Genomic DNA, 13,992 nt, shown 5'->3' on the forward strand with positions numbered 1-13,992 from the left:
GAGGGGGTGGGGGCGGTAGAGATAGCACAAATAAAGTTGCTAAATGCTGTTAAGGATCTCTTTTAATTCAGTAATGACAATTTGACTTAAGATCATTAATATTGAAGTATATGTGAAAGCTGTTTCAAATGAGTCTGAGGTATTACTGTTGTATTATTTATATTATTGATGTTACGTTATTGTTATTATTTTGCATCTCTCTATTTCTTGGTTCCATAATATGGCTTTGATGGGGTGGGCTGATTTCTACTCAGTATGGTGTATTAGGGAACCCTGGTGGCACAGTGGTTAAAGTGCTTGCCTGCTAACTGTAAGATCAGCTGTTTGAACTCATCAGCTGCTCTGCAGGAGGAAAATGTGGCAGTCTGTTTCCATAAAGATTTACAGCCTTGGGGGGTTTGGGGACCATAGTGTCAGGGGACATCTAAGTCAACTGGCATAATAAAATCTATTAAGAAAACATTCTGCATCCCACTTTGGAGAGCGGCGTCTGGGGTCTTAAATGCTAGCAAGTGGCCATCTAAGATGCATCAATTGGTCTCAACCCACCTGGACCAAAGGAGAGTGAAGAACACCAAGGACACAAGGTAATTATGAGCCCAAGAGACAGAAGGGGCCACATAAACCAGAGACTACATCAGCCTGAGACCAGAAGAGCTAGATGGTGCCCAGCTAAAACCGATGACTGCCCTGACAGGGAACGCAGCAGAGAACCCCTGAGGGAGCAGGAGAGCAGTGGGATGCAGACCCCAAATTCTTATAAGAGCAGACTTAATGGTCTGACTGAGACTAGAATGACCCCAGTGGTCATGGCCCCCAGACCTTCTGTTAGCTGAAGACAGGAACCATTCCCAAAGCCAACTCTTCAGACATGGATTGGACTGGACAAAGGGATAGAAAAAGATGCTGGCAAAGAATGAGCTTCTTGGATCAAGTAGGCACTTGAAACTATGCTGGCATCTCCTATCTGGAGGGGAGATGAGAGGCCAGAGGGGTTCAGAGGCTGGCGCAATGGACACGAAAAGAGAGAGCAGAGAGAAGGAGTGTGCTGTCTCATTAGGAGTATATAGCAAGGTGTATATAAATTTTTGTATGAGAGACTGACTTGATTTGTAAACTTTCCATTAAAGCACAATAAAAATTTTAAAAAATTACAGCCTTGGAAACCCTATGGGGCAGCTCTACTCTGTCCTATAGGGTCACTATGAGTCGGAATTGAAGGCAGTGGGGTTGGCTTGGTTTTTGTGGTGCATTAATAATGGCTAAGTGCTTTGAGGTGAGGACAGTACCTTATTTGTTGTCCCTTTGGGCTAACAATCTTATAAAAGTAGGTGTTTGGTGTGTTTGTTGAATAAATAAGTTATGCTCTACGTTTCATTTACAGAGAAGTTGACCATCTGGAAACAAATGGCAAGTTTTGAAAATAAATCTCTCTTTGAAGGGGAGTACTACCCCCGGAGTGCGTAGGGCCAGAGCACCAGAGATTGAGTCACCTGGGAGACATTACCGTAAGGTGTCTGGATGAGCCTGCGAAACTGTAATGGAGGTGAAATAAATTTATGCCTGGGAATAAAACAGTGAGGGTCAAAGCTGAAGGTCACTGAGAGATTACCTCAGATGGATGGAAATCTGGAGCTTAAAGGCACAGGATGCAGGTCAAGCAATCTAGGACTTCGCCCTGTAAACGGACTCCCTATCCCCAAGGGGCGGCCTGCCTGGGGATTTGTGCTGGGCTGGCTGGCTCTAATGGACTCATTGAAAGCTGGTCTGGGTGTAATTGCTATACAAATGGGCGTTGTGTAAGAAAGAAAAAGTCTGGCATCTGGAAGAAGAAAGAAAGTGGACCCATTTTCTGTATCATCTACATTAGATAAAAACTTCTTATCCAGGTTGGCAGTGTTTTATGTGTTTGCCCCAACTGAGGCCTGTAGCTCACAGACCTGACAGTATTATAGGATCAGTATAATAATTCCTGTTGTTCTGCTGACTTGGGTATTCACTGAGGGATTATTTGGGAGACAGACCTGAAAAGCAATTATATGGAAAGTGCAGTATGCTGGTTCTCCTTGAAGGGGGTTGCTGAGAGGGAACTTTCTGGGAGCCTCTCCAGTGTCTTGGCATACATACTTTCCTCCTGATGTCTTACGGCGTGTGGTAATATTTCTTCCCAGTTTTTAGTCAGTCCATCACTTTGGGGCCTCTTTAGGTAACATCCACAAATATTTTGGAGCTTGCTCTTTTAACCACCATTCTTTCTAGCTTCTCAGTTTGTTTTGGCCTGGTCTAGGGATTGGCAAGATGGGAGTGGTGCAGGGGAATGACTGAGACTTTTGTTCCTTAAAAGATGGCTTTTCTCAGTTGATTTCCGTCAAGATATCTGAGTTGTCCTCCTGGGGTGGATCTAAAAGAGTTCACGAGGCATACTCCTCCCCACCCTGTTCTTGACCTCCCCTCACCCCATCTCACCCTGTTCTCCCCAATGCGAGAAAGTGTGTTCGTGGCCATCTCCACATGATGGCCTCTGTGCCCTCAGCCATGGAATGCTGACTGTTTACATGGGGTTTGCTGAGAGCCAAGTTCAGGAAACAAGCTCTGTTGGTGCCAGGCCAAGTGCCCATCTAGCATAGCTGCTCTGGTTTCACTCATGATCCAAGCTGGAGCACAGTCTCCAAGTTGAAGAAAGCCAAAGAGTGGTTTGAAAAGGGACCAGGAACTTTGGACTTTATTCTTAGCTACTAGAGCAGAATTCGGGTCCACCATAAGTCAGCACTTTCTGTTTTCTGATGAGCAGGCTGGCCTGGTTGATTCTTGGTTATATGGCTCATCTGCTGCCACATCGGCCTCTTGGAAGCTGCTGCCTTTGCACTTCCACAATCTACCCCCTTCCTGGCGCACATGGAGTTTTCTAACTTACTGTATGATCTGCCCAAAAGAAAACAAAAAAATGCATGAATTCCATGAAGACCTAAAACTTCCCATGTTGTGAGATCTATTATTTCTTGTCATTGAAGAGGTTGTTTTGTGATTCCAGCGCAGAGAGTTTTTAGGTAGAGGGTATTTTTCTTTCCTCCCCACCCCCCGCCCAGTGTTTCGTCAGTTATTCTTACACTGCCTATAGGCGCCAATGGATTTCTCTAATAAAAGTGCTTCAATATTTTCTTTCTGGTGATAAGCAATCAGCAGAGTATTCATTCTCATCATTTTCCAAAGCAGCTGGCTGTGGCTATGTTTCTTTGCTATGCTGATACCATCACACAAATGATTAATTTCTGAAGAGTGGTAGAAATCAGGCCTAGGTTGACCAGATGTACCAAATGGATAAGAGAATTTTTGCTCATCTGGCATGATCTCTCAAAAGAGAGGGGAAAAAGTTAAGAAAAAAAGATAATCTTACCAGAAAAATAAGATATCCTGTTATCTTGGGTAAACTAGCATGTAGAAAAATAAAGTGTTATGCTACTGTTTCTGTTAGGAACAGGATCTGAATCTACAGAACAGACTGCCCTGAGGCCTCTGATCCTCCCATTTTAGGGTACCAGTGATGGTGAAAGATATCAAGCCTATTGATTAGGAAGGGGATTCTTCTCTTCTTGCTTCTGTCTTTACTCCTTGCAAAAGAAGGACAGTGTATTTTCTCAAAAAAAAAAGATTAGAGCACTAAGCAAATACATTAATAAAGAAAACAATCCATTTAAAGGGAGAATGGCCACTCTAATCAAATACTGTTTCAAATATGTGGCAAAGCTTTTTATCTCTGGCTCAAAAAAAAGGAAAACATAATTTGTTTTAAGATGTTTATATGCGTACAAGCATGCACTCAGACATGCATGTGTGGGGAAAGAGGGATCTCCTTAGGGTTTTCTCATTACTGAAGTTAGTTCATGGGTCTTGGCCCACATTTCTTCAGTCTTTCAAATTTTTGGTGGAAAGGCATCCCCTTTTATGTCTCAGAGGGGTTGGAATTTTTAGATTTTTGGACTCTTTCTTGCTTCCAGTATTATCTGGATTTGAAACAGAATTGAGAAAGGCAAGTGTCTGTTAGTCTAAAATCACCCTCAAAGACCAGACTAGTTGGCACCAGCATCTCTAGAACACTTCCCAGAACCATGGAGAGCAATCAGCAAACACTTTGGTATGCCCCGCTGAGCGGATGTGACTCTCAGACCCAATTCAAAAAAACCAAAACCAAACCCATTGCTGTCCAGTCAATTGCGACTCTTAGTGACCCTATAGTCAGTGCATGAGAAATACTGCATTTTATTTTCGTTAAATCAACTGAAATCAAACACTACATGCCTAATCTTCTGTATTGATTAAATTTGCTGTTACTGGGATTTCTTCCCCTGACCCCAGTCATGCAAATTTCCCTGGCTCTTAGACAGTGCCCATGTATCCAGAGACCTCTCCTTATCACCAGTCCCACCCTAGTCCACCCTATTTAACTGAGCCATGCAGTCTCCCAAAACCAAAAACCCACTGCCATCGAGCCGATTTTGACTCATGCAGTCTCCCAGCACCCATATATTCCTTTCTGGTTCAGTGTTTCTCAAGAATCCTGAAGGAATCTTGAAATGGGCCAGGAGCCCAGTAAGGGGTCCAACCTCCCTAGAGCAACATTCCGCCATCCCTTCTGAGGTAGGTCCTCACCGCACTGACTTTCCTTCTCTGTCAGCTGAAGGGCTCAACACTTTTTTGTTTGTTTTTTTCTTCTCATTCCATTGTCCTATGTTTCCTCTGATTCACCAGTCTAAATCCTAATACTCTCCCCACCAGAAGTCTTCCCTGAGTGCCTGGCTTTCACATGATGTCTGTTGTCCTTCTCTTTGTCTTGTCACTCCACTCTATGGTTAGCTGCGGACAGATTGAATCATAATATACCCAGTAACTAGTTACTAAATTAAACTGTTTAAAAGCATTAATTTGAAGTTCTAGTCCCTATTGGCCCTTTTGCAACAGTAGCCACTAGTCCTCATACTAAATAGCAAGTCAGCCCCAGGAAGTACTATAAATATTCTTTAAATTAAGCATCATGATAAGCATACGTGGTTAAAAATGAACTCAAATGGCTTCTTGCACCCTATTGCTGTTGAGTCAGTTCCAACTCCTGGTGACCCCATAGGTTACAGAGTACAACTGCTCCATAGGATTTTCTTGACTGTAATCTTTATGGAAGCAGATTGCCAGGCCTTTCTTCCGTGGTGCCTCTTGAGGTTTCAGCCACCAACTTTTAGGTAGTAGTTGAGCACAAACTATTTATACTACCTAGAGACCTTAACAAAAGGGTATAAATTGAAAAGCAAAATTTTCCGTTTCTCTTACCTCCCATTTTCTCCCCAAATATAACCAATGTTAACAGATTCTGTGTATCCTTCTAGAAGTTTATATGCATATGCAAGCATAAATGGGAGCCATTATGATACTTTTCTGCACTTTGATTTTTAAATAATTTAAGTAATATATCCTGGAGATCTTCCCATCTCTTCACACTTTTATATTCTTACTGGCTCTGTAGTATTCCATTGCATAAATAATGAGCCATTGATTTAAGCAGTCCTCTGTTGATGAACATTTAGGTGATTTCTGGTTTTTTGTTAGTAACGATAATGCTTCAGTGAATATTTTCCTGCATTCATTTTTGGTTTTTTTTTTTAATAATACCACTCCCCAAGGGAGTTAAAGATCCTGGATTCATGCCTCACCACAGAAGGGCAAATGCTCCAATCCCTCTTGTGCCATTTTCTACTTTTCCTGTTGTTTCTCACTCTGGACTCTCCACAGCTCTGTCTATACTCAACCACAAGCTATCTACTTAGACCGGGTCCCCCACTGAAGAGTCTTGTGGACAAGGCAGATAAGTTAAACATATGAAGCTGTAGCATGTGAGAGAATAGGATGTGGGAGGCTTATGGAGAAATGGAGAGGCCTGAGGCCTGAAGACATTGAAATTCCGAAAAATTTTGAATACCCGTGGCTTTCAGGTTCCAGGATGTCAGCGGATGATTATTGACTTAAATTCACACTCACAAGGCCCTTCATTAAAAGCAGCCCCTCAGCTGGGAATGTCTGCTATCCCACATGGTAACCTTCCTTCAAGGGCCTTTAATTCTACCTTTCCAGATTGTTTCAGTGTTCCCTCCCCCTTGCTGCCATAGACTATACTTATGCCTCTGTTTATAATACATCACACTCTGCCTTCCATTTGAGTTACTTGGGTAGAGGTAATAGGCTGCTGAAGGGCTGGGTCTTTGAGTTTCTCACTCCTTCTGCCCTTAGCAGTTATTTCCGTATAGTGGGTTTTCAGTAAATGTTAGGCTGAATTGTCTACTGAGAGAGGCCTAGGAGGAAATAAAGCCTAGTTTCAAGTCACAGCCATTCAAAATGGAGACAGTATATTACAGCCATGGCATTCAATGAAAGATGAAACAAAAATCTTTGAATTTCCAGGACATGAGTATTTTTCTGCCAAAAAAAATTCTGTGCAACTCATCTACGAGAATATCACCAAATTAAGGAAGTCCTTTTTCTCAGTGCTAAGTCCAGTGGGAATAATCAAGATTAATCTGCTTCATCCTAGAAAACAGAAACACGGGCAGGCTCGAATTCTCAGTCTGAAATAATTTCCTAACGCCAGTGATTGTGGAGGCAGTGGCATCCAGGCAGTTAGAACTCCAGGCAGAATAAGGTGGGAACCCATGCAGCACCTTGCAAAATGAACAGTGCCTTAATGTGAGAATGTCAGAAGCTGTCACGTGAAGAACAGGCTTGAAAACATCCTAATGAGTAGCCCTGTGGGCAGTAGCATGTGTTGCAGCTGGCATATTGACTCGATTGATTTACTTATTAGTGTGTCATTTAAACTGTGTCTAAGAGTAACCGACTACCAGGCCCAGTTCAGAAAAAACCTCCAGATCTTGAAGTAACTGGGACATTTATCAGCTGTGTTAAGTCAGTCTTTCTTTAATCATTGGATGTTTTATGGTGAATTTTTTTAAAGTTGGGTTTTAAGGTATAACTTACACACAGTGAGATTCACCCTTTTCTAGTACATGGTTTTATGTGTTTTGACAAATGCTTACAATTGTGTAACTACCGCCACAGTCAAGATATGGAACAGAACCATCATCCAAAAAGTTCTCTCATGCCCTCTGCTAGTCAGCTCTCCCCCAGCTGCTGACCTGTTTTCTGACCCTTTAGTTTTCCTTTTCCAGAATGACATATAAATAGAATAATTTTGTCTAGCTTCTTTCACATAGTGTAATACATTTGAGACCCATCCATGTTGTTGTGTGTATCAGTAGTTCCTTCTTATTGCTTAATAGTATTCCATTGTGTGGGTGTACCGTAATTTATCCATTTACCAGGTGAAGGACACTTGAGTTGTTTCCAGTTTCTGGTCATTAGGAATTAAGCCGCTACAAACGTTCACCCATAGGCCTTTGTGTGAACATTCGTTTTCATTTCTCTTGCATGAATACCTAGGAATGGGATTTTTGGGTTGAACGGTAGGCGTATGTTTAGCTTTATAAGAAGCTGCAGGTCCACTTCCAAAGCAGCTGTACTATTTTGCATTCCTGTGTTATCCACTGAGACTGTAAAGGTCTGGGACTAAGGTTACATCTACACCATCTTACGCCATTTCAGTAGGATTACATGTTTTAGGTAGATTGAAAGTCCTTTAATGGTGCTGGTTGGGTTGTTCTGCCTGGGCTGTGGGTGCTGTGAAAGAAAGGGAGAGAAGTGGAGTAGGAATGTAGACTTCATCTCAGTAGGTTAAGCTTTTTTATTTATATATGGATTTTTTTTTTTTTTCCTCCCTGAAAATGATTAAAGTGAGCAAGTGACTGCTTGGCAAAACTCTGCCCTGATATTCAGGGGAGATTAGAGCAGTTTTGCAGATAAGCTTGAAAATCTACTTGGCCACAAAGTCATTTCTCAGGCCCCAAGGCAGTCACCAGTGTTGTGCTGATGACGTATGATAATGTGGAGGACTGGGAACCTGAAGGTTGGCACATCTTTTAGAAGGTGATATTTGTAAGTTTTGTTCAAATGCTCAATTGCCTACTAACTGACTTCTTTCAACTTCTCACCAAAGTGCATTCAGAGTCCTGCCACTAGAAATAGTTTGCTTGTAAGGCTTCTTATCTGGGTTTCTTATAGTTGAAATAGAGAATTTTAGACTTGGCCTGTACATCTTGCTGTGACACCGCAGCTCTGAATCAGGAGGGGTATATCTGTGTGCTTTCTGGCTATTGCTATAATCAGTACCTTTTGTACTAAACAGGGAAATCAGTTCAAAAGCCATTTGGGTTGAATGCCTTGTCCTCCTATGGCCTATTGTAGGCCTTGGTGGTCTGCCTTAGAATCAGCTGGGTATCAAAAACAGAAAGAAGAAAACAATCAGTTACTTGTGGCCTGTGATGTTCCCTCGTAACGTTCAGAGTTCTGTGCTAACCGTATCAGTACCCTGACCTGGAAATCTGGCATAACCTTCAGGAGCCAGTAATGTGCAGTGTGTAAATGGGAATTAACTGAATGATCCTGACTAAGGGAAACTTTCAGCCTTGAGCCCTAAAGTCAATGGAGTTTTTGTATTTTACCCACAGCTCCACTTTAACAAACTGGAAAGGAGAAGAAAAACAAGTGAAAAATGAGTGTTTTCTGTCTGATTTTGCTCCAGGGGAATGCCCATTAAGGGACTGCCTATCAGCCACAGTGCTACAGGCCCCCCGCCCTATCCTGTGTCTCCTTCGAGGTGCCCTAGAAGGGGTTTGTAGCATCATTAGGGAGGTGCTTGTGTCTTATGCTGATTTGACATTCTTCTTAGAAATACCAGTTTGGAGAGGGTGGTAAAGACCAATAAATATGACACCCTGTGGTATGGAGAGGAAGAAATTTGTTTTGTTTCCAGCTATGGATTTGATTGCAGGTAAACTCCTTAGAACTAAGCTATCAGAATGTGAGAGCAGAATAGAAGCTGGGGGGATAGTACCGTATACCCTGAGGCACCCAGCAGCTTTGTGACTGTTCGCTCAGCATTAACTAAGCCCACAGGATGCCTTTCCCTTTCGTCACACCGTAAATTGTTCCCCCAGAGCTGCCCCTGTTTGCAGCCCAAGTGAATTGTTCAACTTTGTATATTCCACGTGGCCTGAATACTTTTTTTTTTTTTTTTACTACCCGATTGGAAGACCCTGTAGATCAATTCAGAAAGGCAACAAGTAAATGGAAGTATCTTTGGGGACTCTTACTTGGAACACATGCAGAGAGTTCACCAAGCTAGACATTTTATCAAGCCAAGGAGTACATTTGCCAAGGAAAAGAATCCAGTGATAATGGATGTAAGGAGAAGAAAACGCAGTAATGGAAGAAGCTGTCAGACCGTTAGATTTCTTTCTCAATAAAAGCAAGTTGATATTATGGCAGAAGACACAGAGGATCGTAGCATAAAATGACAGGGAGCTCTTCACGATGATCATCGATGTGCGTTAAGTGTTGTAGTTAATATATTCCTACTGGTGCTATCTGTAAAAATACTCCTTTTCTCTATATTGTTAAAATTTATGGTTTGCTGGATCATGGTAGTACTGAACACCCCACAAATCTCACTTCCCACTCAAGGGAAGGCATCGAGATGAGTCTGTGCCCTAGCACGTGAAGCATTTCCCATTCTTTTACTAAGATTTACAGTGGACTAGCCCTCACAGGCCGACAAGAACTACCATAAGAACTATGGCTTCTGGTGTGTGTGTGTGGCAAGGGGGTACTAAATTGTTGCTTGTTTTTCTTTAAAAAAAAAAAGACTTCCTTTGCATCCTCACAAAGAAGACAGTTCAGAAATTTCCAAATTGTCTTCCTGCTTGAGCCTCTAACTCTGCATTTGAAGTTGTTCCCCTTTAGTCTTATTATTACAGGCTTTTTTCTTTACTAAAGTATGTTGGTGATGTCAGTGGGAGTTACCTCCGTAACGCTAGCGCCTTTTTCATCCCTGAGAGAATAATTTTGAAGAAGCTCCTTTTCTTTATTACCTTGTAAGTTTTTGTGAAAATATTATATACATCACTTAAAAACTAAAACAGCAGGAAAGTGCTTGTAATGAGAAGTCATGATCCCCTCCCGACCCTCGATCCCTTTCCTGGGACAACCATTTCTGTTTCTGCTAATAGACACTCGCTTGGTTACTTGCTTGATGTTTAATAATAAGCTAACACTGCTATTTCTTGATTCATCATGTCAATTATCTGTTGACTTTCTGCTATTTGTTCACTTTTATTACCCTTTTCCTTCTTTAGTTGATAGTTACTATTTTGATTATTCTTTTGATAATCTTTGTAGCTTTAAATAATAGATGTGAACCTCTATTTCTTGTTCCATCAACTTACATAGTTGATTGACTCTCTAGTCTATTAGATGAAAATATTAATAATCTCTGTGGAAACAGATCATAGGCTCTCTTTAAAAGTCTCTTACGTTTTCTGAATCACCTCTTTTTCTTAGGAAATCAGATGTCACGTTTAGTTACTTAACTTCCTTTTAGACACTTCTGTTTTGTTTTTAAATATGAGTCATAAACTTTGATTATCCATCCATATGTAAGAACAAGGGACTGAGTTGATTATTCTTTTTTTTTTTTTAATTGTACTTTAGATGAAGGTTTACAGAACAAACTAGCTTCTCATTAAACAGTTAGTACACATAATGGTTTTATGACATTGGTTAACAACCACACGAAATGTCAGTATTCTCCCTTCTCTACCTTGGCTCCCTATTACCAGCTTTCCTGTCCCCTCTTATCTACTAGTCCCTGCCCTTGGGATGTTGTGCCCCTTTAGTCTCATTTTGTTTTATGGGCCTGTCTAATTTTTGGCTGAAGAGAACCCCAGGAGGGACTTCATTCCTGAGCTAAAGTGATGTTTGGGCGCCATACTCTCGGGGTTTTTCCAGGCTCTGTCAGGTCAATAAGTCTAGTCTTTTTTTGTGTGTGTGTGAGTTAAAGTTTTGTTCTACATTTTCCTCCAGCTCTGTCCAGCACCCTCTACTGTGATCCCTGTCAGAGCAGTCAGTGGTAGTAGCTGGGCACCATCTGGTTGTACTGGACTCAGTCTGGTAGATGCTGTGGTAGTTGTGGTCCCTTAGTCCTTTGGACTAATCTTTGCCCTGTGTCTTCAGTTTTCTTCATTCTCCCTTGCTCCCAAAGGGGTAGGACCAGTGAAGTATCTTATATGGCTGCACACAGGCTTTTAAGACCCGAGACACTACTCACCAAAGTAGAATGTAGAACATTTTCTTTATAAACTATGTTATGCCAGTTGGGCTAGATGTTCCCTGAGACCATGGTTCCCACAGCCCTCAGCCCAGCAATTCAGTCCTTTAGGGAGTTTGGATGGAGCTTCCATGACCTTGCCTTATACAAGTTGTGGTGGCTTTCCCAGAAGTGTGTACTGTCTTACCCTTCACCAGTTACCACTTATCAACTGTCTTATTTAGTGTTTTCCCATCCTCACCCCTCCTCTCCCTTATAACCATCAAAGTTTGTTTCTTTTTGTGTGTAAACCTTTTCATGAGCTTTTACAGTAATGGTCTCATACAATATTTGTCCTTCTGTGATTGACTTATTTCACTGAGCATAATGCCCTCCAGATTCATCCATGTTATGAGATGCTTCACAGATTGTTCATTGTTCTTTATCGTGGTGTAGTATTCCATTGTGTGTATGTACCATACATTGTTTATCCGTTCATCTTTTGATGGGCGTCTAGGTTGTTTCCATCTTTTTGCTATTGCTACAGTGAACATGAGTGTGTATATGTCTATTTGTGTGATGACTCTTATTTCTCTGGGATATATTCCTAGGAGTGGGATTGCTGGATCATATGGTATTTCTATTTCTAGCTTTCTAAGGAATGGGTTGATTATTCTTAATGGATGGTGTAGGTTTGACATCCTGTTTAGTGCCATTCCTGAATAGGAACCTGCATGTGAAGCTGATGAGGTAGCTAGGGCCTTCCCCCCTGGTAGTTTCACTTTAGGGTCAACACTGAGAAGGGCTAGGTTTTAGGCAGGAGTTTATATGGGTGTGTGTGGTAAAGCTCCAAATTCCTGAGTGGAGGGCTTTACACTAGGTGATGTTGGCACATTCTCTACCTTCCTCATTCTTGCCAAGCAATTTTTTTTTTCTTTTGAACTAATTTTAGACTTGGAGAAAAGTTACAAAAATAGTAGTTTCTGTACATCTCTCGCCCAGCTTCCCCTAATGTTAATGTCTTACTTAAAACCAAAAAAAAAAAAACAAATCTCTTGCTGTCAAGTGGCTTTCAGGTCATGGTGACCTCACCTGTGTCGGCATAGAACTGTACTCCATGGGGTTTTCAATGGCTGTAATCTTACAGACTTAGAGTGCCAGGGCTTTCTTCTGGAGCACTGCTGGGTGAATTCAAACTGCCAACCTTTCAGGTAGTAAACCAAACCAAACCTGTTACCATCGAGCTGGTTCCAACTCATGGCAGCCCCGTGTGTTACAGAGTAGAACTGCTTCATAGAGTTTTCTTGGCTGTTATCTTTCTGGAAGCACATTACCAGGGCTTTCTTCCACGGTGCTGCTGTGTGGGTTTGAACTACCAACATTTTAGGTTAGTAGTCAAGGACAGACTGTTTGGATCACCACATAACCATAGTACAATTTCAAGGCAGTTTTTAAATTTCTTAATAGAGAAAGAGTCCTCTGGGGATATTTTGCCCAAATATTAGGCCTCCAACAGAGTGCATAGACCTAAGGTAGGGGATGGGGAGGGAATTGAGAGGTGCCCATAGGCAGCTGTATCTTACAAAGCACAGACTTCTAATTACAAAAAAAAAAAACAAAAAAAACCCGTTGCCGCTGAGTCAATTCCGACTCATGGCAACCCTGTAGGACAGAGTAGAACTGTCCCATGGAGTTTCCAAGGAGCACCTGGTGGATTCAAACTGCCAGCCTTTTTGGTTAGCAGCTGTAGCACTTAACCACTGCGCCACCAGAGTTTCCCTTTAGCCTTTCTGAATTCTACACCCCTGCGAAATCTCTCTTGCAGCTCACTGGGGTTTTACTGGCATATCACCAGGTGGCTTGCTTTCACCCTCCTGCTTTCCCAAAGTTTTCTCCTGCATATTCCAGGCTCTTAACATTCTCCCTCTATTCTACTTGCCGTCCTCTCCTGACCTCATGAGATTTGTTGAAATCTTTCTTCTTGACGTTCCTGTCTCAGTCGCTTCTCTGTTCTATCCCTCACTCTTCTGGGGTCATATTATTAACGCACAGCGGGACAAATGCCGGTACTCCTTCCATAGTCTACTACTAAAAACCAACGTTTATTTTTAAAAGAGAACCTGATTGTTTACGCAATCAAAGCTCCTCCACCAGATGTTGGTGTGTCAACAGAGACCAGCAGTCCTCATAAGATTAAAAAAACAAAACAAAACACATGATTCAGCCCAAGTTTGCTTGCTTTACTTATTACCTTAGACAAGTTCACCAGTGTTGATTTTTAGATATCTACTGCAAATGTAAAAAAAAAAAAAAATTTTTATTGCAATGTACTTATTTAAAATTTTTCAAATGACATATCTAAATGAAACTATTTTGCTATTTGTTTACATGAAAGTCCATCTGATTTTTAAATATTTCTAAAACACTCCGTTTTGTAATCTAATCCCTAATTATTTTGATTTTTAAAATCATAAAGATTTTCAAAGGGTTTATTCATCTCTATAATTCATATCACCTAGAACAGTGCTTTGTCCCAAATAGGTGCTCAAAAATTGTTTTTAATATACTTAAATTTTTCAAAAATACTCATTAGCTTTGTACAATAATGGCATAATTTAGTATGGTACTTTGGAGATTCAGAATGCTTTAGTTTTTAATATTTCATTCATTGCTCACATCTGATGCTCCTTGTGGCAGGCATTTTTAGTCTTATTTTACAGGTAGGACATTGGGCTCTGAAATGTTAAATGACT

The 13,992-nt window shown here is 41.3% G+C and overlaps 1 protein-coding gene across 8 annotated transcripts in view; it reads left to right on the forward strand.

Moving 5' to 3' along the window:
• MARCHF3 (membrane associated ring-CH-type finger 3) overlaps nt 1–13,992 on the forward strand; it is a 186,967-nt gene that overhangs the window by 29,029 nt on the left and 143,946 nt on the right. Inside the window, exon 1 of one of the 8 annotated variants that reach the window (XM_064275641.1) lies at nt 1–13,992. This exon is cut by the window's right edge and continues 28,227 nt beyond it. The exons of the other annotated variants lie outside the window; for them this stretch is intronic. The gene's annotated coding sequence lies outside the window, so the exon portion shown is untranslated. 8 annotated transcript variants of the gene reach the window in all.

The sequence above is a fragment of the Loxodonta africana genome, chromosome 2 (genome assembly GCF_030014295.1).
Source record: "Loxodonta africana isolate mLoxAfr1 chromosome 2, mLoxAfr1.hap2, whole genome shotgun sequence".
Classification (NCBI taxonomy): Eukaryota; Metazoa; Chordata; class Mammalia; order Proboscidea; family Elephantidae; genus Loxodonta; species Loxodonta africana.